This window comes from Rana temporaria, chromosome 4 (genome assembly GCF_905171775.1).
Source record: "Rana temporaria chromosome 4, aRanTem1.1, whole genome shotgun sequence".
Taxonomy (NCBI): domain Eukaryota; kingdom Metazoa; phylum Chordata; class Amphibia; order Anura; family Ranidae; genus Rana; species Rana temporaria.
Window position 1 is genome coordinate 266,970,412 of NC_053492.1, and position 25,395 is coordinate 266,995,806.

Below are 25,395 nucleotides of genomic sequence, written 5' to 3' on the forward strand. Positions count from 1 at the left end.
AACAACACACCTCAATTGCCACATGGTTGCCCAATTGCATTGAGGTCAGTTTGTAGGTTCCTTTAATCCCAAACTCTATATCATTTATAAATATATGAAAGAGTAAGGGTCCCAGCACTGAACCTTGCGGTACACCACTAATAACCTCATATGATTCAAAGTATAACTCATTGATCACCACTTTCTGAATATGGTCTTTTAGACAGTTTTCTATCCATTTACAAACTGGATTTTCCAAGCCTGTAAACTCTAACTTACACATCAGCTATGGGTGGGGAATGCTTTTGCAAAATTCAAGTATACTATATCTACAGCCATTCATTTGTCTAAGATTATGCTTACCTACTCATAAACAGAAATCTGACAAATGATTAAAATATTATTTTTCAGCAAAAACTCTTCTAGGTAATCTTTTATTAAACTCTCCATCTCCAGTACTGACTATAGATGTTAAACTAACCGGTCTGTAGTTACTAGATAAAGACTTTGATTATTTTTTAAATATAGGCACCACATTGCCTTATGCCAATCCAATGGTACTACACCAGTCGTTAAAGAGTCCCCAAAAATTAGAAACAATGGCATATGCCCCGTACACAGGATCGGAAATTCCCATGAAAAAAGTCAGACTGACTTTTTCCATCAGAAATTTCAACCATGTGTGAGTTTTTCCATCGGATATTCCGAGGAATTCCATCAGAGTTTAAATAGAGAACATGTTCTCTTTTACTCGATAGAATTCCGTCAGAATTTCGATGTGAGTTTGGCCGGGCAAAAACCTGATCGTGTGTACAGGGCATAAAGAAATAACAGAACTCAACTCTTTCCCATTCACCACCAGTACTGCAATGACATGCATCTTTAAACTTGCCAACACCACAACAATGCACTTGTTTTCTTTGTCAGTACTGCAACTTTGCAACATCTTGCACTTTTGTATTCATCCAACATGCAATTTTGCACTTGCTTATACTGCACTGATGCACTTTTGTATTCATTTAAACCACACCAGTGCACACTTCGCTGACTGCACTAACTGATGTCTACTTTTGAACTTACCAACACTGCAACAACATTGCTTATTTGCACTTGCCAACACCATAGCAGTGTGCACTTTTGCAGTGACCGACCATGTTTTTGCACTTACCAACAAGGAACAAACAAGCACTTTTCAGTCACTAATATGCAATGATGCACACAATGGCCAACAGCACAATGACATGAATTTTTCAACAAAGCACCTCTACACTTTTTGCACTAGCTTGCAATGCAGCTACATAAACTGCTGTTTGCCAAAACAGGAAAAATGCACTTATTTGCAGTTAACACCACAACAACATACACTTTGCACTTGCCAACACCACAAGGACATTCACTTTTCAATCACCAACACCACGTGTACATTTGTACTTGCCGATAATGCACCAGCATGCACCACAACTGCAATCTGCACGTTTTCACTTAGTGATGCTGCAAATGTGTGATTTTGCACTTGCCGATACCACAACAAAAGTGCAGTTCTATACTTGCCAATACTGAAACAATTCACTTTTGTGCATTTGCCAACAATGCAACTACCCATGTTTGACACTCACTGACACTGCAACCTTGCACACGTTTGCATTTGCCAATGCTGATATGCACTTCTGTATTCTTCATATTTAACTAACGGCCACACTTTTGCTAATATATACAGTACATATCCCTTTTCTGTCTCGTCAATTATTTTTAATACTGAGAAAATATTTCCTTGCTTGGCAAGATACTTATGATGTACTCATGTACCATTTATGTTTATTATAGTACACCTGTTTCAATGCCTCTGTGACCTGGGTGCTGCATTTCCAGCTGTTAATGATAGGAACAGCATTCTGACTACAGCAACTCTCTCCTCAAAGAGCTCCTGCTAGGTTACTAGTGTGTATTATGTTGTCCTTTAAAAACAAAATCTTCTACACTTACTGAACTGTGTTCTTTTAACATCAAAGCTATAAATGTTTCATGGAGTTATTCATGTAGGGAGATGCTGGCATGAAATATAGAGACCCAGGAAGAAACTGTAACATAAATGTACATCTTTTATGATAAAAATGGTTTCTTTGTCATAAAAATAGTCTCTACGGTGGAGGCGCAAAAGAGACACAGGGAAGGTATGAGATGCCTCTCAGAAAATGCATCATCAATGTTTTTCACTTGATAAAATTGAATATTATGAATTAACGTTGTTAGAGTTGTGTAATAATTCGATATGCCTATTTACAGACATAAACATCCACCCATTATTGGTCATTCCTCCAGTTTACAAATATTAAAGCGGGAGTTCACCAGAAATTTTTTTTTCTAACAATAGATTGGGCCTAATTACGAGAAGCAGAATCGGGCGTTTTTATTAAAATCAATGCAGTACTTACCTTTTTTGAGATAGATGTACTCCCGCTGCTTCACGAGTTGCCGAACGTCGGCGCGGCGCTATACGGCGCCTGCGCACCGACGTTCGGCTACTTTCGGAAACTGGTGACGCGCTGTATGCGACGGTCGGAAGGCTGTCAATCAAATAGGAACGCCCAGTCCCGCAGCCCATACCCGGAAGCGGCGGGAGAACATCTATCTCAAAAAAGGTAAGTACTGCATTGATTTTAATCAAAACACCCGATTCTGCTTCCCGTAATTAGGCCCAATCTACTGTTAAATTTTTTTTGGGTGAACCTCCACTTTAAGCCATGGTTACTTGGTCAAGGCCAAGTGTATACATTGTACAATGTGGTCATGTACCTGGCCATCATACACTAGTTTGGTTAGCATCTTGTCTTTGCTATGGATAGTCGTGTTCTATGTTCCTAAATAGTTTCAGGCCAAGCTCTTTTTATTTGCTTTAAATAAAGTAAGTTTTGTTTAGAAACAATGGAGTTGCTTTACTAAAGGCAAGTGGGTTATACTCTTTTTCATCTCATTCACTAAGCTAAGAGAAAATTTCCTTGCAAAGTGAACAGCTCCCAATGTCGCATATGACAAAACGCGTAGGGTGGAGCCACGCACACACGCTACCATGCATGTATGATCGGCTGGCGGCCAACTTTGTTTCTGGAAGAGAAGATGATTCGGTTTTTGAGATATGATGTTTAATCTGGATACTATCTGGGTAATTACAGAGGAGATTGTTGCTTGGCCATTTACCATCTCTGGGCAGTATGTGAAGATTATTTTTCCCTTCCCTTGGAGGATGATCCATTAAGATAATGAGCGCTTTTTGAACACTCTTATGTGAGGGTCACAAGTAGGGTTGTCCCGATACCGATACCAGTATCGATATCGGGACCGATACTGAGCATTTGCGGGAGTACTTGTACTCCCGCAAATGCCCCCGATGCCAGATCCGATACTAACCCCCCGCCCCCGCCGCATACCGCAACGCCCCCGCCGCCTATTTAATCAGCGTGCGGGGAACATTACAGCTTTCATTTGAATAGCTGTCTATTCCCGGCCGCGCCACGTATAGACACTCCCCCTTGCTCGGGATTGGACGGGTGATCTGTCTATCAAAGTGCAGATCACCCGTCCAATCCCGAGCAAGGGGGAGTGTCTATACGCGGCACGGCGGGGAACAGACAGCTATTCAAATGAAAGCTGTAATGTTCTCCGCACGCTGATTAGGCGGTGGCGGCATCTGAGTATGGGGAGACATGGCTGCATATGTGGGGGACATGGCTGCATATGTGGGGGACATGGCTGCATATGTGGGGGACATGGCTGCATATGTGGGGGGACATGGCTGCATATATGGGGGGTCATGGCTGCATCTGTGGGGGACATGGCTGCATCTGTGGGGGGACATGGCTGCATCTGTGGGGGGACATGGCTGCATCTGTGGGGGGACATGGCTGCATATATGGGGGACATGGCTGAATATGTGGGGGACATGGCTGCATATGTGGGGGACATGGCTGCATATATGGGGGACATGGCTGCATATATGGGGGACATGGCTGCATATATGGGGGACATGGCTGCATCTGTGGGGGACTTGGCTGCATCTGTGGGGGACATAGCTGCATCTGTGGGGGGACATCGCTGCATTCGTGGGGGACATGGCTGCATTTGGGGACACGTTTAAAAAAAAGTATCGGTACTTGTACTCGGTCCTAAAAAAGTGGTATCGGGACAACCCTAGTCACAAGTTTTCCGGTAAGCTTTGCATGAGAGTGAGCGGTGACCCTGGCTATCACTGAAGTTTTTTTTATCACAGCATGTAAGACTTTTTCTCGATTTTTGGCTTCTGAACACATTTCTGGATACATTACATTTTTCGAACTTGATTTTGTTTTCTGTATAAGCTTATATACAGTATATTTATCATATATTCACTCTTAAGCACTTCTATTGTCATTTCAGCTTTATATGAAAATGATGATAATAAGCAATATCATGCGTATGGCCTCGTACACACGACCGTTTTCCTCCACAGAATCCATCAAGAAACTTGGTGGCAGAGCTTTTTTGCAGAGGAAAACGGCCGTGTGTATGTTTTTCATCGAAAAAACTGTCGTGGAACTCGATGAGAAAAAAAGAGAACAAGTTCTCTTTTTCCTCGTCGGGAGTCTCAATTTCCTCATCGTGTTCCTTGTCGGGCTGGTTTTCGACGAGAAACACGTTCGTGTGTATGCTTAAAAACCTGCACATGCTCAGAAGGGTGGAATCAAACTTTCCCTTTATAGTGCAGTCGTACGTGTTTTACGTCACCGTGTTTGAGAACAACAAGATTTTGTCTTGACAGTGTGTACGCAAAGAAAGTTTGTCAAGATTCTCGACAAGCCTAACAAGGAACTCGTCGAGGAAAACGATGTTTCATTTACGACGAGTTCCTCGCTCGTGTGTACGAGGCCTATGGTTCTTCACGTGCATTTTCTATTATGAGTACTGCACTGGTTGTATATACAAATAAACAGCCTAATTGCCTTTAGTAAATCAACCCCGATGTTCCCATATTTTCTATTGCTGTTTGTGACCCAAATAAAAAGATTTCCCTTAATTTTCTGTGTAGCCAGCAGGTTCGGAAGTGAGAGGTATCTCTATTGCAGACACCGAAAGAAGACATTGTGTCCCTGTTGAAAAGTGAGGGTAAATTTATCCATTGGGGACGTAAGCAGTAATAAAAACCTAGCAGAAGTTCCATTCCTTACCATTACCACCCAAAGCAAAAAAAACGTTTTGTCTGGGGTTGGGCTTGAAGTGACAGTTTTATGTTGTTGATAAAAGTGTATTTATTAAAGTTTTGTTTTGTAAATTTTTACTAACTTACAAAATATTTTAATCAATCACTTAACCAGGGACTGGAATCTCAAGACATCTCGTGAAGACGTCTTGAGATATCTCTGTCAAATGATGTTATCAGGAATTTAGTGTACATATGTCTAATATTTAGACCAACACAAGAAAAACTCCAGGGAATGATACTTCCATTGGATTAAAAATATAGCATATGGTCAACTCTTTAGAGTTGATTTACAAAATAGGTTGTACATTATGCAAGAGAAATGGTACATTGCAAGAGAAGTTGCCCTAGAGCTTAGTATATGTGAAGTTTCATTTTGCAAAGAAAACCCAATCACATACAAGGGAAAAAAAAAAAAGAATTTTTGCTTGCACATGAGGCTTCACCCCATGCACTGAGCTCTGGAGCAATTTCCCTTGCAAAGTGAACAGCCTATTTGCCTTTAGTAAATTAACCCTGAGTACTCCAAAGACACGCTGGTAGGTTAATCAGATCCTGTCTAAATTGTCCCTAGTATGTGTATGTATGAATGTGAGTTAGGGACCTTAGAATGTAAATAAATAAATACTCTACTACTGTTTTTATGAATACTACTCTATCCCTCTAACGTCACGCTGCTGCATGATGAGTCACATAATTCCCTGTTCACATCATGTGCGATATGACCCCCCCCCCCAAAAAAAAACAGCGTGAATCATAGATCTTTGAAGTGAGACACAACTGTTATACCTCTTCAGTCTCAAGCGTGTATAGCATGGAAAGGATATGTAGTGCAGAAAGCATAAAATCCAGTCAACCTTGAAGGAATAGTATCAACTTTGCAGTCATAAAGAGTTACTGACTTTTTTCATGATATATTTGAAAATACTATGCAACGATCGCAAAATATTATAGTAGATCATTCAACAATGTACTATTCTTTTTCAAATACGAAGCAAAGGGAACTTCCTATGGGTTACACTGCTTGCATATTTATAAAACAGCGAATGTCTCATTCACCAAACATGCAGGCGAATTAATCATTGTAAGAAATATACGCCTACAGAGAATGTTTGGTGAATGTCAAAGTCACTATTTCTTAACCACTTCCCGACGGCCGTACGACTATATACGGCCGCCGGGTGGCTCTACTTCTCTGGGAGGCCGTGTTTTTACGGCCGCCCCTTTTCGCGTTCCCCGCGCGCACTCCCGAGCGCGCAGCGGGGAACTGCTGTGCTGGCCGTGTCCCTTGGACACAGCCAGTCACAGATCGCCGTGAACGGCCAATCGGAGCGGCCGTTTCCTAGGCGATCTGTGCGGCCAATGAGAGATGATCTCATATGTTTACATATGAGATCATCTCTCATTCCCGGCTCTCGCAGACAGCGGTGCTGTCAGGGGAGAGAGGAGACGGATCTGTGTCTCTAGTACATAGGGACACAGATCGGTCACCCCCCCAGTCACCCCCCCTCCCCCACAGTTAGAACACTAATATTAGGGTACACATTTAACCCCTTCCTCACCCCCTAGTGTTAACCCCTTCCCTGCCAGTCACATTTATACAGTAATTAGTGCATATTTATAGCACTGATTGCAGTATAAATGTGAATGGCGCCAAAAATGTGTCAAAAGTGTCCGATGTGTCCGCCATAACGTCGCAGTCCCAATAAAAATCGCAGATCGCCGCCATTTCTAGTAAAAAAAAAATTTTATACAGTAATTAGTGCATATTTATAGCACCGATTGCAGTATAAATGTGAATGGCGCCAAAAATGTGTCAAAAGTGTCCGATGTGTCCGCCATAACGTTGCAGTCCCAATAAAAATCGCAGATCGCCGCCATTTCTAGTAAAAAAAAAATTTATACAGTAATTAGTGCATATTTATAGCACTGATTGCAGTATAAATGTGAATGGCGCCAAAAACGTGTCAAAAGTGTCCGATGTGTCCGCCATAACGTCGCAGTCCCAATAAAAATCGCAGATCGCCGCCATTTCTAGTAAAAAAAAAATAATAATAATAATAATTCTGTCCCTTATTTTGTAGGCGCTATAACTTTTGCGCAAACCAGTCGCTTATTGCGATTTTTTTTTTTTTTTTACTAAAAATATGTAGAATACGTATCGGCCTAGACTGAGGATAAAAAAAAACGTAAAAAAAAAAAATTGGGCTATTTATTATAGCAACAAGTAAAAATATATTTTTTTTTTCAAAATTGTCGCTCTATTTTTGTTTATAGCGCAAAAAATAAAAACCGCAGAGGTGATCAAATACCACCAAAAGAAAGCTCTATTTGTGGGGAAAAAAGGACGTTAATTTTGTTTTCGAGCCACGTCGCACGACCGCGCAATTGTCAGTTAAAGCGACGCAGTGCCGAATCGCAAAAAGTCCTCTGGTCAGGAAGGGGTTTAAGTGCCCAGTAAGGAAGTGGATAAACAGTAACATTTTTAAGATAATTCTTATAAGCAACTAGCCTCTCTATATTTGACTATCACAGTGGTCTCCGAACTGCAGCCCGGGGGCTAGATGTGGCCCTTTGCTTGACTGTATTCGTCCCATGGGGCACTTTTCTTCCCACTGATACAAGAGATTATTCCTCACATTGATGCCAACAATGAGCCATAATTCCTGCTACTGACATCAACAACGGGGCTCTGTTTCTCCCATTGAAAACAATGATGTGGCACTATTCTTTAAACTGACACCAACAATAGGGATCTATTCCTTCCACTGATGGGGCACTATTTCTTCCACTGATACCAATGATGGGGCACTATTCTTTCCACTGACATCAACGATGGGACGCTATCCCTCCTACTGACACCAATGACGGGGCATTATTCCCCCTCTTATTACCAACGGTGCATGCATTGTTTACTCCCACTGATGCCAGGACAATTTCTACTCCCAGTGGCCAAAGTCTGGTCCCCCTAAAGTTTGAAGGACAGTAAACTGGCCCTTTGCTTAGAAAGTTTGAAGACCCCTGGTCTATAGATACACCATCAAATAATTTAGAATGATTTATTGTATGAACTAGTTTATACTCAAAGGATATTATCTATATATAAATACAAATGATTTCTCTAACCAGCACAGAATCTTGCAACGTTGATAACGCAATAAGGACACATAAAGGAAAAACACATCCTGTATTCAGTAACCAAAACTAGCAAAGTGTTAAAAACCGCAGTAGCACTTTTGGGTGTTCACTTGATTGCAGACTATGTGTTAGCTCTCCTCTAGCCATTGTGTGAGAGTGCATAAAATGTAATGTCTTTGCCCAACAACCAGAGCGTTGATCAAGATCAAACTTGTGGTTTTTGGGTATAAGCACTGTGAGAACCTGGAGCATGTCATAGGGCATACCGTATATTTGAGTATATAAAAATATCACAAATATCTCAGAATATGAAATTAAAATCAAATCAATATATGAAATAGTCCAGCCATTCCCAGCTGGGGTTCCTCCAGAGTTGCTTGGAATTATATGAGCAGTGGCTGTTTTGACTTTTGCTTCTAATGATGCCTGTATTGTTCTAGGTTGAACAACACTCAGCAAAGCTAACTGTATGATACCAATGATCTTTCTGGCTGTCTGTATGAATGAAATCCTGACCACCATGGGGCATTCTTCCCTGACCACAAATATAAAGGGCATTCTTCCCCCAAATCCTTATTTTAAGCAAAACTAAACCCACTGGGCCAGATTCACATATAACTGCGGCGGCGTAACGTATCGTCTATACGTTACACCACCGCAAGTTTTCAGCGCAAGTGCCAGATTGACCAAGCACTTGCGTGTAAACTTACGGCGGTGTAACATAAAGGCGTCCGGCGCAAGCCCGCCTAATTCAAATGGGGCGTGTACCATTTAAATTAGGCGTGCTCCCGCGCCGGACGTACTGCGCATGCTCCGTTTTGAAATTCCCACCGTGCTTTGCGCGAAGTGACGTCATTTTTTTGAACGGCGACGTGCGTAACGTACTTTTGTATTCCCGGACGTCTTACGCAAAAAAAAAAAAATTGAAATTCGACGCGGGAACGACGGCCATACTTTAACATGGCTCGTCTAAATTTAAGCCATGTTAAAGCAGGCCTAACTTTGCGACGGGAAAAAACGACTAGCGACGACATAACGAACGTGAAAACCTTCGTGGATCGCCGTAAAAGCTCATCTGCATACCCGACGCTGGAAAACGACGCGAACTCCACCCAGCGGCGGCCGAAGTATTGCATCCTAAGATCCGACGGTGTAAGTCAATTACACCTGTCGGATCTTAGGGCTATCTATGCGTAACTGATTCTATGAATCAGCCGCATAGATACTCTCAGAGATACGACGGCGTATCAGGAGATACGCCATCGTATCTCTTCTGTGAATCTGGCCCACTGTTTTTACTGTTTCTCAAAACAGTTAAATCCAAGAAACGGTTGAATGAAAGTTGAAAGTTACCGCTAACCAAACTGTCAAATTATAAAATGGCTGGTGTCATAGCTGATCACATGTGCACCATTATGCAGATCAAAAATGGTCAAGTGGCTTCCTTGACTGTAAAGAATAGAAGACATTAGTCCCACTTTAGTTAATTTTAGAAAGTTCCCAGAGACCTGAAAACTATTTCATGGGCTCCTCTGGAGTAAATAGTTTGAGAAAGGCTGAACCAGAATCATAAAAAAAACTCTGAATAGTCACCCATATGAATAAAGAGGCTGACTTAGGGAACATGTATTTATTATTACATTGAACCCATTTTGTTTATTTGAGCTGCCATAAAACCCCAATTGGGAAAACCTTCTTTGTCGCTTATACCGGGGTGAGCAGCATATTTCTCTCCACTACATGTGATCTGTCCCTTTTACATGTATTTATGTGACCTCTTACTTAGCTCTACTTAGTCCTTGTAGAGCTCGCTCTTGAGCTTGTGACAGGATGTTAGAGGTCACGTGAAGTGTCGCAGTTGCTTCTGAAAGTAGAGTGTGTACTTCAGGGGACCTTTGACCCTTGGACACAAACTGAAGTTTTAGGCTTAGATACAAAAGTAAAACAAAATAAGTGGCAAATTATTACTATTATAATATGGGATTTAAATAACACCAACAGTTTGTGCAGCACGTTACAACATGAGAGCAGACAGTACAGTTAAAATACAATTAAATACAGAAAGGATCAGAGGGCCCTGCTCATTAGAGGCAAATATAAATCTTTTATTGCAAGCCTTCATTAAAAGCAACTCAGTACTGTATTGTTAAGGAAAATCAAAGGTCCATTCCTGATGATGTCAGGCCATACGAAACATGTTGGGCAGGGTCATATGTTGTGATGTCACTTTCGTGTGCGTCACTTCCTGTGTGTAGGCCATATGCTGGAAGGAGGTAACCAATGAATGCCATCCTGGAAAGGTTTATTAAAGCGGAGTTCCGGCCACAATTTCACTTTTTAAATATAAATACCCCTGTAATACACAAGCTTAATGTATTCTAGTAAAGTTAGTCTGTAAACTAAGGTCCGTTTTGTTAGGTTGTTACAGCATTTAGACACTTTATAAAATAGAAATTGACTGGGGCCATCTTAAGTGTGGGCATCATGAAGCCAGACTGTATGACTTCCTGGATTTCAGCCTTGCAAATCTTGCACGTGCTCAGTGCTGCACAAGCAGTGTCAGATCAGGTTTCAGCACCTGTGCTGTCCAAGTCACATGAATCTTTGAGACTGGGGAGTGCACAGACTCCTGGAAAGTTACACCCACTACATTCCCAGGAGTCTGTGCGGTGTAGGTTAGGAAGCATTAAGCACCTAGGTGCAGGAAGTGGGAAGATTAACTATTCTGCCTAGCAACAACACTTTGAAGGCATCTAAAAAAAAAAAAACTTTTCGTAAAGGATTAATGACATTTTTTTAAAACTACTGATGTAATGTTATATTTATGGGTGGAACTCCACTTTAATGCATGCTGTCTATGTGTTATTGAAGTAGGTGTGCACTTTGGAGGTATGAGGCTTAACCAATTAAAAAAAAAGGTAATACACTATAGTATTTTTATGTTTTTTTTATCTGGAACATTTGAATACTCTGAGGTAATTACATGGAGGAGAGTACTTGGTGGTTTTTGGAGAGCTGATTTAAAGGAACGCTGCCTACATGCTTGGTTTGACCCATAAAGGGTAAAAAAAAATCTGGTGAGTGCATAGTAGTGGTGGCATAAGGAGCACGAGGTGGAGTTTGGAGGGCGAAAGATATACATATCATCATAGAGAAGAGCGCAGCACAAATTTTTATTAAATATCACAACACTGTGATATTAACATATTTTGGGGGTGTTAGTAGCTCCGCTTATTTAAAGCGGAGGTTCATCCTAAAACAATTATATACCATTCCAACCAGCATACTGCCGACATGTACAGTATGCTGTTTTTTTTTTTTTCGCTGTACATACCGTTTTATACTTGTTTTTCTTTTCAGACTCCCGCGGGGAATAGGCGTTCCTATGAAGAGGCGTAGATAAATGACGTGCGACTCAGGCGCGTCACGCGTCCTGAAAATAGCCGGACTGGGACTCGGCTCTATACGGCGCCTGCGCACAGACTAGGAGCTGACTGCGCAGGCACCGTATATAGCCGAGTCCCAGTCCAGCTATTTTCGGAACGCGTGACGCGCCTGAGCCGCACGTCATTTATCTACGCCTCTTCATAGGAACGCCTATTCCCCGCGGGAGTCTGAAAAGAAAAACAAGTATAAAACAGTATGTACAGCGAAAAAAAAATAATAAAAACAGCATACTGTACATGTCGGCAGTATGCTGGTTGGAATGGTATATAATTGTTTTAGGGCGAACCTCCGCTTTAAAACATAGTCACTGCAAGCCAAGGCGGGAGATAAAATACAAATATTTTGGATACACATTATAAAATGCCTGTTCTTATCTTTTCAGCATTACTCACTGCCCAATGCCCACATAGTTCCTATGGACCCATCAAATTTCAGAAAATCGAGTTACATAGTGGTCTATTATTAAATGCTTTCACAGAAGACTTACACAACTTTTACAAAGTATCCAACAGAATCCAATTAGACATTGTGTGAATTTTGGGTGAAAATTGTGTGAATCTTGTGTGAGAACATATATAAATAGACTCCATTGTGTTAATCGCACACATTCCTGTGCTCCAAGTGACAGCGCTTAGGCATAACATTCGACCGTTCTAGTAATGAATGCTGAATTGTAGGAGTCAGGAGGAGTATTGCAACCTTAAAGTAATATATTAAACTCAATTTTATTTTTAATAAAAGAGAGGTCATACTTATCTGCCCTGTGCATCGATACTACACAGAGAAGCATCTGCTTTTCTGTCAGTCTGTCACCTTACTGCTTTGGATGCCTCCTTAGCAAGCCGGGTGCTATGAAGGCCCCCGTGCATTTGCGCCCCTGAGGTGAGTTTTGCTCATCCATCCATAAACAAATAGCGCCTGTAAGCCATGTCCCCCCGTCCCTCCTCTAAGGAGTTTGACTAACTGACCTCAGTGTCTCCTGTGAGACCAGGAAGTGAGGGGGAAATGGTGCTGCAGCAGAGACAGAAGTGTCAGAAGCCAGTTTAGTGTTTAGGGATAGGGGAGACTAGGAAATAGAATTGGGTGTTTTAAACCTTAATGTAGTAAACGCATTAAGGTGAAAAAAGACTTTAGAACCACTTAAGTTAAGATATTGGTTGCTATAGATAGAATATTCATATCTTCACACAATGTCAATTGTGAGTGCTTCTTTTTTAAAGGGTAAGATCGTCTTTTCACAAAAAAAGGTGAACTAGCTCCAAATAGCCTGGCCTCCCCCTCTGCACATAGCGGCCATGATGTCGGTGCTGTGGTTAGTACATCGTACACTGCAATACACAGTCCTGGGGTGAGTATCCATCATAATGCTCACAACAGCAAGCACTCATTGGTCAATCCATCTTGACCATCGAGAAGCGAATCTAAGACGACTTCTTCTGATAAGTTGTCTCAGAAGAAAGAAGCGTTTTTCATTGGTCTGCGTGAACACGTGGTTGCACTGACCAATAAACACATGCCACTGCAAGCATTTTGATGGGTATTCACTCTGTGGCTGTATATTGTGATGTACAGGCCACTACATGGCAAGCACAGGGGAGTCCAGAGGGGTGGCCAGGATGTTTGGAGATAAGTTGGCCATAGACAGTTCGAATCTTGACTGGTTCCGCAGGGACCAGCTGAAATTACAACCATGTATGGGCAGGCTGATCATACCCAAACTGATCAATCAACTTGGATACAACCAGCCTTTTGGATTTTCCATGTAATTTTTGCCAGCGGTTATAATCGCTGGCAATAATCACTGTGTGTTCACCCTGACATGGATCTCCCTCCAGGAAGAACACAATAGCTCCGCAGGAGGTATTCCCCCTTCAACACAGTCAGTGGTTGTAGGAAAGAAAACTGCTCTATGGCCGGCTTTGGTTCACACTTTCATTTTTCGTAATAAGGTGAACACTATGGTAAAGGTAAGAACTATGGTCTAAAAAACAACTATTACCATGGCTAAGCTGTTTTACCACTTCCAGCCCAATCACATCATATGATGTGCACCTTGATCGTTCTTACAGGTGCTTCTCCAGGCTCGCTCGTACGATCGGCGAACCGGAGAAGGAATCCGCCACCGCCGGATGTGGATCATAGAGATTTGCGGTGACCAGATGGTCCCCAGTCATCTCTATGACCTTCGAAGGCCCGGGCGTGTCGTTGATTACTTCCAGCCGGTGGAAGTAAACAAAGCCGAGAACTGGAAAGAAAAAAGATCATTCATTTTTTTATCTCAATCTTTCCAGTCATATGATGTCATTGACTTTGAGTGAGGATATCTGAATGATGCCTGCAGCTACAGCCATCATTCAGATATCGGTCCGGATTCACAGACAACGTACGCCGACGTATCTGTTAATACGCGGCGTAAGTTCAAGGATGCGCCGTCGTATCTATGCGCTGTATTCAGGAAACAAGATACGCCTGAATTTTGCCAAAATACGACCGACGTAAGTCTCCTACGCCATCGTATCTTGGGTGCATATTTACGCTTGCCACTAGGGGCGCTTCCTTTGATTTACACGTCGAATATGTAAATGAGCTAGATACGCCGATTCACGAACGTACTTGCGCCCGTCACAGTAAGCTACGCCATTTACGTAAGGCGTACGTCCGGCGTAAAGTTACCCCTGCTATATGAGGCGCAAGTAGTGCAAATTTATGGACGTCGGAACAAGCGCCAAATTTTACGTCGTTTACGTAAGTCGTACGTGAATGGGGCTGGGCGTAGGTTACGTTCACGTCACAGGCATTGAGCCGGCGTATCTTTGGGAGTAAATTCGACGTGATTGTGAGCATGCGCGTGCATGCGCCGTTCGTTCGGCCATGCATTTACATGGGGCCACGGTTAATTTTAATACAACACGCCCACTGCCTTGCTACTTTGAATTAGGCGGGCTTACGTTACGCCGGCGCAAGAAAGGGAGCAAGTGCTTTGTGAATACAGTACGAGCCTCTCTATGTTACGTCGGCGTAGCGCAAATCAGATGTGCTACGCCGCTCTAAAGATACGCCGATCTCTCTGAATCTGGCCCATCATCTTTTACAGCCGGCGATTCTGTGCACTGTAAGAACAATCATAGCGGCAGTTCAGCCGCTTGATCGTTCTTACAGGTGCTTCTCCAGGCTCGCTCGTACGATCGGCGAACCGGAGAAAGAATCCGCCACCGCCGGATGTGGATCATAGAGATTTGCGGTGACCAGATGGTCCCCAGTCATCTCTATGACCTTCGAAGGCCCGGGCGTGTCGTTGATTACTTCCAGCCGGTGGAAGTAAACAAAGCCGAGAACTGGAAAGAAAACACAAGTCGCGGCCGTATATGTAAACAGCGTTTAAATCACACATGTGAGGTATTGTCACGTGCGTTAGAGTGAGAGCAACAATTCTAGCACTAGACCTCCTCTGTAACTTTAAACTGGTAACCTGTAAAAAAAAAAATCAAATGTCGCCTATGGAGATTTTTAAGTACCAAAGTTTGGCGCCATTCCACAAGTGTGCGCAATTTTAAAGTGTGACATGTTAGGTATCTATTTACTCTGCGTAACATCATCTTTCACATTATATAAACAAACTGGGCTAACTTTACTGGTTTGTTATTTTTTAATTAATGAAAAGCGTTCGAAAAACTGTTGCGCAAATACCCTGTGACATCTAAAGTTGCAACGACTGCCATTTTATTCCCTACGGTTTCTACTAAAAAACATACATAATGTTTGGGGGTTCTGAGTAATTTTCTAGCAAAACAAATATGATTTTTACCTGTAGGACAGGAGTGCCAGAATAGGTCCGGTATGAAAGTGGTTAAAAAATGACGGTGTCTCTGGAAAATAGTTCCATAAAAAGGCTAGAAAATGTACATTTTAACGTGACAATATTTCTTTTTTTTTGTTTGGTTTACATAAGAAAAAATCTTGATCACTTGTTAGCTACTGTATTGTTTTACACGCTAACGTAATAATTTCAAATCTAAAAATGTAAATATAACAAGACATTACAAAATGACAATCTGCAAAAACAACGAATATAAACAAACACATATTTGAACATTTTTGACAATAGACTGTCAGGAACACACTGACAATATGTTAGTATTTTTTTTGTTTTTTTTCAATTTAGGGAAAGGGTTAAATCTTCTCGTAGATGGTAATGCTGCTCCCTGCTGTGGGTGAAGAAACCATTTGCCGCATCGGGCTTTTCTGAACATTTCAGATGGGAATAAAAGAAATAAGAATTCTGCAGTCACATCTGGACAAGGAGGAGCTTGCTGTACACTTGGGTACACTATGTAAATGCTTGAATTCCTATAATATGCAACGTTCAGTTTATTAGCCCTAAAGCAGAGCATTACAAATGTCTTCACAAATGAAGCATGCTTTGTACAAAGGCAAAATTACAGGAAATAACTACAGATGACCTCATTACTCCAAAGTGTCCACAACAAGTAGTGCAAATCACTGCTTATGTGTTTAAAGGGGTTGTAAAGGTTTGTTTTTTTATTCTGTAAATAGGTTCCTTTAAGCTCGTGCATTGTTGGTTCACTTACCTTTTCCTTCCATTTCCCTTCTAAATGTTTTTTTTTCTTTGTCTGAATTTCTCACTTCCTGTTCATCCTCAGTAAGCTGTTCTGGCTGACTAACCCCCATCCAGAACGTCTCGGATGATGGGGGCAAGCTTACGGAGGATAAACAGGAAGTGAGAAATTCAGACAAAGAAAAAAAACATTTAGAAGGGAAATGGAAGGAAAAGGTAAGTGAACCAACAATGCACTAGCTTAAAGGAACCTATATAGAAAATTAAAAAAAAACCTTTACAACCCCTTTAAGTAATAATTGTAGTGTATAGAAAACTTGTAATTCATGGTCCTAATGGAGTACAATCTACCATGAGAAATATCACCGAAAACCCCTTTCACACTACCCAGACTTCAAAGTCCCGTGATCTTGCCACAATTTAAGGGAGACTTGAGGTCTATGAACCTAAACTCGCAGCAAAGTCGGACCAAAGTAGTGCAGGGACTACTTTGAAGTCGAAATGACTTGAAGTCGTACCAATATGAATGGTAGTCATTGAAAATCATGGGGAACGACTTGTCATGCTACTTTGCAAGTCATACAAGTGTGAAAGGGGCCTAAATTCTGAGCTGGAAGTTATATACTATGTGGCCAAGGTTTGTGGACACCTGGCAAAAACACCTATATAAGCCTGACATTCCATTGCAAAACCATGGGCACTATGGGGTTGATTTACTAAAGGCAAATAGACTTTTGGGGTGCAAGTGCAGTTGCTCAAGAACTTAATAAATGAGGTACAGCTTCACTTTACAATGAATACCCAATCACATGCAAGGAAAATTTTAAAAAACATAATTTTTGCTTGCACGTGATTGGATGATAGAGGTCAGTGGAGCTCACTCTCATTTACTAAGCTCTGGAGCAACTGCTTTTGCATAGTGCAACTGCATTCTATTTGCCTTTAGTAAATCCGCCCCTGAAGGAATTGGCCACTCCTTTGTGGCTATTGCAGTCTTCACTCTTCTGGAAAAGCTTTTCACTAGGGTTGCACAGATACTGACTCATGCAAATGCTCCAGTGCCTAAAACTGATACCTTTGCGGTGCGATTTGAGCCAATACAAAAGGAATGCAAAAAATTGCATGTGATTTTAACAGGAATGCAGTGCGATTCCTGTCCAAACCACCTGCAGTTTCCTCCACCGCTCCTGTATGAACCCAGGTTTCTTATAGTGACTTCAGCCTGGGTTTACACAGGAGTAGTGTGGGGGAAACGCACTGCATTCCTGTTTAAATCACATACGATTCTTTGCAGTGCAATTTAAGCCCATACATTTTTTATGGGCTCAATTTGCATCGCAAAGGTACCGGTACTTGGTATTGGGGAGTGCTTGCTATTTATTTATTTTGCTTGCTGATAAAGGTGCAACCCTTCTTTCCACAAGATTTCTGTATGTTGGAAAATGTGTGCCTTCTTCCACGAAGGCTTTCCATAAGATTTCTGAGTGTGCATGTTGAAATTTGTGCCTGTTTGACCAACACAGTTAGGTACTGATGTTGGCTGAGAAGACCAGGCTGGTAATTTGTCCCAATGGTAACCCCAATGGTATTTATTGTGTTGAGGTCAGAGCTCTGTGCACACCACTTGAGTTCCTGCACAATAACTCAATAAACTACAGGAGTTGATTTACTAAAACTGGAGAGTGCAAAATCTGGTGCAGACCTGCATGGTATCCAAACAGCTTCTAACTTCAACTAGGCTTTGACAAAAAAACTGGAAGCCGATTGGTTTATATGCAGAGCTGCACCAGATTTTGCACTCGCCAGTGTTAGTACATCAACCCCAAGTCCTTTATGTACCTATCTTTGTACAAACAGGCACAGTCACGCTAGAACGAAAAAGGGCACTGCCCAAACAGTTGCTGCATGGTTGGAAGAACACAATTGTTGGAAATGTATTTGTATGTTGTTCACAATCTTTGGCCACAGAGTGTAGTTCTTGCCATACATATACAGACTATACCGTATTTTTATTTAATACATATTTAGAGTTATTATTGGAGTGATGTCCCTGTGTTGTTATTGTATTAAATATATAAATGTGTAGATTAGCCACTAGATGGAGCTCTGTAATTCGCTGCAGTCATTTAGTCTCCAAGTTAAAGTGGTTGTAAACCCTTATTTTTCACTTTTACTACAGGTAAGCCTATAATAAGGCTTACCTGTAGGTATAAAGAATATCTCCTAAACCTGTACGGTTTAGGAGATATTCCCCTCGCAATGCGCCGCTGATTGCAGCGGCGCATGCGCAGGGGGAATCCACGGCGAAAGATCCGGCAGCCGCCGGACCTTGCCGATTTTAAATCTCGCTCGGCGTGGACCAGGTAAGTGTTCTTCACCTCGTTCCGAGGTAAGTATTTCATAATCAGCTATTATGCGGTGCATACTAGCTGATTATGCCTTTTGCCTTGCAGGTTTAAAAAAAAAAAAAATTATATATGCGGTTTACAACCGCTTTAAACTAAGAAATTAATTGGGGTTGATTTACTAAAGGCAAATGGACTGTGAACTTTGCAAAGTGCAGTTGCTCCAGAGCTTAGTAAATGAACAGAAGCTCTTCCGACCTCCATCATCCAATCATGTGCAAGCAAAAATGCATTTTTTTTTTTTATTTTCTTTGCATGTGATTGGGTATTCTTTGCAAAGGGAAGCTTTACCCCCTTTCTCTAATCTCTGTAGCAAAAGCACTTGCAGAGTGCAACTGCACTTTGCAAAGTTCGCAGTCTATCTGTCTTTAGTAAATCAACTCCGTTGTTTCTGTGGGTTGGCCGACTCCCAAATTTCCATTGTAGGAGCAGCAAAGCAGAACAACTATGTAGCACTGCAAAGAAGGAAACAGCGCTTTCAAGATGCACCAAAACATCAGCCCAATATGGTGTTCAGCATTTTATCGATAATGGCACTGAAAACACAAGCGATTTTAACAATTTTATGGTGTTTATTTTTATTAGGTCACATGACTCAAAAACCACATCAAAAACTTAACACAGATGCATTATTGATGTGTTCTTGCTGCATTTTGAATGGGGAGGTGCTTTTTTGGTGCGTTTTTTTTTTTAACTGACCAAAAATGCCGCAAGCAAGATTTTTAACACCACAACGGAAGCACAAAAGGCCAGTATAATACAATTATATATAAAGATATTTTTTGGCCAAGTGCATCCTGCATATTTGGCATTGGCGCCAACATTTTCATTCAGTGCACCTCTACTTTTAAAAGAATAAAAAATGAATAAAAAATATTATACATTACATTTAATAGTACACAACAAATATAGGCATAAAAAACATACTCCACTGTATTTATTTTTTCACTATCCTGGGATTGCTTGTGTACACCCAGCCAATCTGCTGTGCGCCTGTGCCATTTATCTAGTATCTTCTTACTGCTTCATTTGTTCAACAACAGTTAAGCCGCTTACACACGATCAGTCCATCCGATGAGAACGGACCGATGGACCGCTTTCATCGGTTAACCGATGAAGCTGACTGATGGTCCGCCGCGCTTACACACCATCGGTTAAAAAAAAACGATCGTGTCAGAACGCAGTGACGTAAAACACAACGACGTGCTGAAAAAAACGAAGTTCAATGCTTCCAAGCATGCGTCGACTTGATTCTGAGAATGCCTGTATTTTTAACCGATGGTTGTGCCTACTAACGATTGATTTTTTCCCATCGATTAGGAATCCATCGGTTAAATTTAAAGCAAGTTGGCTTTTTTTTAATCGATGGTTAAATAACCTATGGGGCCCACACACGATCGGTTTTGACCAATGAAAACGGTCCATCAGACTGTTGTCCTCTGTTTAACCTATCTTGTGTACAAGGCCTTACTTTACACAGTAGTTGTTTCAACATTCTTGGTTAAAAAACACATGGCGTAACCTAAAATTCTCCTTGATATGTTACCAATACATCTCAATTGATCTAAATGCTCATTCTTCTGTGGATTACATTGCTCTGCAGCCTGGGGTTTGTCCAAACAGCAAAATAAGCACTTTGGCTGTGATCTCATGTCCTCCAGCAGGTGGCACTGCATGTGAAATCTGGCACTACATTGCTGCTTTTTAAAAGCCAAAAAACTGATTGGTGGAGTCCACATCACCAGGGTGGGGTTGTTATGTCCTGGAAATTACCTTTAATTACCAAGTCAGTGATTTAATATAGGAGATGGATTTCATTAAAAAAGAATGCCCAAATCATGAAGCAAGGTTCTCATTTACAACACAGATGGTGCAGGATGCACTGAAAAACATCTGATCTTGTTTCAGAATTAGTAATTTGGTGATTTCAGCTGCCTAGACATATATATATTCAGCCTGTCATACAAAAATATATGACAACATGACATTTACATTGGAGAGTATACATGCTTTTGTTGTGCTAGACTATACAAGTACCTGTAATAAATAAAATAAATAATTTATTACCATCTAGGACTAGGTGCAGACTTGAGGTTCCTTTAAACGTTACAGTGCAACCAAGGAAACCTTCACAGCTTACAGCACGAGTCTCTCTACTTGTTTTGATCAGGCTGTCATTGAAGAAAACATCTCCCGCTATAAATGTTCACAGACTGTAAGAAATAAAGGCTGTGGTACTTTAATGGTAATCCATCATCTGTACACAAAGGCATACACAAAACCGAACATGAACATCAAAATAAACCTCTTACAATCATTGTGTTTGCTACTATACATGCTTCCTTATTTATCCTCTCATATGTCTGCATGAATCTTCCATTATGTAGGAAGATATAAATATTCATGAACGTCCAGTATGCAAAGAGCCCATTTACAAAAAAACAGGGCATGCTCAATTTGCGTCTGTAACTTCTAGCAATCCCAGAATGGGATCTCTGAAGCCTCGTACACACGACCGAGGAACTCGAGGGGCGAAATACATCGTTTTCCTCGTCGAGTTCCTTGTTAGGCTGTCGAGGAACTCGACAAGCCAATTTTCTCCATTCCCGTCAAGGAAATAGAGAACTTGCTCTCTTTTTTCTCGACAGTTTCCTCGACGAAAATATACACACGACCGGTTTCCTCGGCAAAAAAATATCTCCCCGCAAGTTTCTTGCTGTTTTTGCCGAGAAACTCGGTCGTGTGTACGAGGCCTTAGAATAAAGTGCAACACAACAAAAGAAACGCATATATGGACTTTACATTGCCAGCCATAACCCCAAAGCAAAAAGGAATCAAACACAAATGTCTAAAATCAAATAATTGTATTATAATACGTGGTTAAAAGGGTTGTAAGACATAACATTTAAAGAGGAGGTCCGGGGAAAAATAAATAAATTAAAAGCCAGCAGCTACACATACTGCAGCTGCTGGCTTTGACTAAATGGGCACTTACCTGTCCTGCTGTCCCTCGATGTCGGCAGTAGGGTTCCCGGCATGAAGCCGAAAGGCTACACTGGTGCCGCCATTGCAGGTAAAGAAACCCGGCAGTGTAGCCTTTCGGCTTCATGCCGGGAACCCTACTGGGCATGTGCGAGGCCCTGCTCCTCTCTCCTATTAGCCCGGCGGCCAGGGGAGGAGGAGGAGGGAGCCCTGCGGTGACATCACTGCCGCGGCCGGACTGCTGGAAGTGGGAAAGGATACCTGTCAAAGACAGACATCCTGTCCCCCCTCCCCCCGAAAGGTGCCAATTGTGGCACCGGAGGGGGGGGGGAATCCGATGAGTGGAAGTTCCACTTTAGGTTGGAGCTCCGCTTTAACAAGCAAGCATATGAGCAGCGCAGTAACTTTCCCGATAGAGCACTAGTCCTATCTGGCCCAGACAATCATAAGCAAATATATCATAAAACTAGAAACATAGTAATACAATTCAGGGGCCAGTGAAACAGGAAAGGGGTGTAGCAGTTTTTACGCATTTCACAACTGGTTTGCTTCATCAGGGGAGAATATGAAGACCACAATATGTCATGTGTAGGCAGCGCTGCAATGCATAGGATAATATCCCGAACAGCCCAGATGGAAAGGAAAAAGAAAGGGAATAGAACTCTAAACTGGTCATGAAGCGGTGGAACTTTTGTCTGGATTGCCCTTTTAGTCATGCATTAAGTCCAAAACATATCCAGATAAATGGAACATAAAGGGCAGAAACCAGAGAAGACGGGAAAAGCAGGCCCAACTACTACGAATAGTTGACTGCCTGGACTCTTGTTGGAAATCCTGCTTGGCTCTCGGACTAGCACTATTATTCCCAGTAGTTGGCCTACACAGCAGCACCTGTCCTTGCCTAAAAACAGGCTTCTAATACACTGCATTTTAGTGTGGCACTTTTCATACCAATACTTCTTCTGGAGGTCCCCTCAAAGCCCAAAGATGGGGTTACTACTGAAGATATCTCTGTGAATAATCCTGCCAACTAGGACTAAGGAGAACATGGTTTACTAAAATCAAGGTACCATTGCAAACGTGAACTACACTATGCCCTACCTTATTTTATCCTCCTCTCTAACCTTCCAAACTTCCAAATTCTAATGCCGCGTACACACCATCACTTTATGTGATGAAAAAAAACGACGTTTTAAATCATGAAATAAAACAACGTTTTTGAAACTTCATTTTCAAAAACGACGTTGCCTACACACCATAGTTTTTTCAAAATGCTCTAGCAAAGCGCGGTTACGTTCACCACTCTTTTCCATTGAAGCTTGCTTCATAACTAGCTTCTGAGCATGCGCGGGTATAAAAACGTTATTTTAAACGTTGTTTTAGCTACACACAGTCAATTTTTGTGACACAAAAAACGACGTTTTGAAAAACGACACAAAAAATTGAAGCATGCTTCAATTTTTTTTTTCGTTTTTCACAAGACATAAAACAACGTTTTCCCCCACACACAGTCATTTTAATTGACGTTTTTCAAAACGTTGTTTTTTTTCATCACATAAAGTGATGGTGTGTACGCAGCATAACATCCTGGATTTTCCCAAGGCATTCTGCTTCAAAGGAAATCCCCTAACAATGCTGCCTGGTGCTCTGCAATCTTGGCAACCTTCAGGTCCACCATTACAACTCATCTTTTTAGACAAGCATATGATTTCAGGTTTTTACTCTTCAATCATCTAGCAGGGCCTCATGAGACAGTTGATTGGGAGCATATTACGGTACACCCTAAATACGGGTGTAACGTGTCCCTAAAGTTGAAACTAGACTTTAATATATTGGGGGAATTTACACTGGCCACTGACACCCCCAGCCACCCACCTGGTGCTGCTCCTGGAGAATGCTAATGCACATGGGGTGATTAGGGTGTGCCCAGGCACACCCAGGCGCACGCCTATGAATGTTCTACTATACAAATGTTACTAAAACATTTCAAATATTATATTTTCAGTATTACCTACCCTGTTACATCCAGCAGGAATGCAGTTCCGGTACCTCCAGCAATGAATGTAATGGGAAGGAGTCTTTTGCTGCTGGCTGCTGGGAAACTATTTGTTGCTGGGGGGGGGGGTGTCAATTGTTGCTGGGAGTAATCTAATGTTGAGGGAGGGGTCTATTGTTGCTGGATAGCCTATTGATGCTGGCTGCTGGGAGATCTATTGTTGCTGGCGGGGTCTAGAGTTGCTGGGGTGGATCTTTTGTTGTTGTCGGGTTTCAGTTGCAGGGTTATTTTATTGCTGGGGAATCTATTGTTGCTATGGTGTATTTGTTGTGGGGGTCTATTGTTCCTGGCGGAATCTATTGTTGCTAGTGGGGCTATTGTTGCTGGCTGCAAGGGATCTATTTTACTGCTTTTCTTGTCATTAACACATCTCATACAAACACAAACAAGCATACACTTGCACCACAAATTGATGCTTGGTTCTGTATTCTCTAAAAGGGGCGGTACTAGGAGATGGGTAGAGGGTGGAACCAAAGGACGGTGCTCACAGATGGGTAGAGGGTTGGAGACAAGGGGTGATTCAAAAGAGAGGGAGGGTGTACTTCCACCTATTCTCTAAGAAAAAATCCCTGGTTGCATCTATTATTTTTTACAGGGGCACAGATGATGATGGCACAATATATCTTGGCAGTTGTCATTTCTAGACATAAGAGAGCAGATAAAGCAGGGGTTGACAAATTTGCTTGAAATCTAGGAGCCAGCTAAAAAAGTTAGGAGCCAGAAAATGTGCCCCGTCCCGACAAGCTTGCGCGCAGAAGCGAACACATACGTGAGCAGCGACCGCATATGTAAACGGTGTTCAAACCACACATGTGAGGTATCGCCGCGATCGGTAGAGCGAGAATAATAATTCTAGCCCTAGACCTCCTCTGTAACTCAAAACATGCAACCTGTAGAGTTTTTTAAACGTCGCCTATGGAGATTTTAAAGGGTAAAAGTTTGTCGCCATTCCACGAGCGGACGTAATTTTGAAGCGTGACATGTTGGGTATCAATTTACTCGGCGTAACATTATCTTTCACAATATAAAAAAAAATGGGGATAACTTTACTGTTGTCTTATTTTTTAATTAAAAAAAGTGTAATTTTTTCCCCAAATAAGTGCGCTTGTAAGACCGCTGCGCAAATACGGCGTGACAGAAAGTATTGCAATGATCGCCATTTTATTCTCTAGGGTGTTAGGATAAAAAATATATATAATGTTTGGGGGTTCTAATTAGAGGGAAGAAGATGGCAGTGAAAATAGTGAAAAATTACATTAGAATTGCTGTTTAACTTGTAATGCTTAACTTGTAATACCAACGGCCACCACCAGATGGCGCCAGCTTACATATCTGGTGGTAATAACTTGTAATACCAACGGCTAACCACCAGATGGCGCCAGCTCACAAAAAAAAATATATTTTTGCCCCCCCTTCCAAGCCAAGTCGCCAGGACCCTATTTCCTGGCGACCGGGATTTGTCGAGCCCTGAGATAAAGAAATATTTTTTATTTTGACTGTTATGTTTCATTATAGTTCACTTATAAAGAAGCCCAAGAACATATGAAGGCCTGGATTCACATACATCGGCGCATATTTATGC

The 25,395-nt window shown here is 41.7% G+C and overlaps 1 protein-coding gene across 5 annotated transcripts in view; it reads right to left on the reverse strand.

The window, feature by feature from the left end:
• FYN (FYN proto-oncogene, Src family tyrosine kinase) overlaps positions 1 to 25,395 on the reverse strand; it is a 292,106-nt gene that overhangs the window by 144,870 nt on the left and 121,841 nt on the right. The window contains exon 1 of one of the 5 annotated variants that reach the window (XM_040350254.1): positions 20,843 to 20,867. The exons of the other annotated variants lie outside the window; for them this stretch is intronic. The gene's annotated coding sequence lies outside the window, so the exon portion shown is untranslated. Of the gene's footprint in view, positions 1 to 20,842; positions 20,868 to 25,395 lie in introns of those variants that run through there. 5 annotated transcript variants of the gene reach the window in all.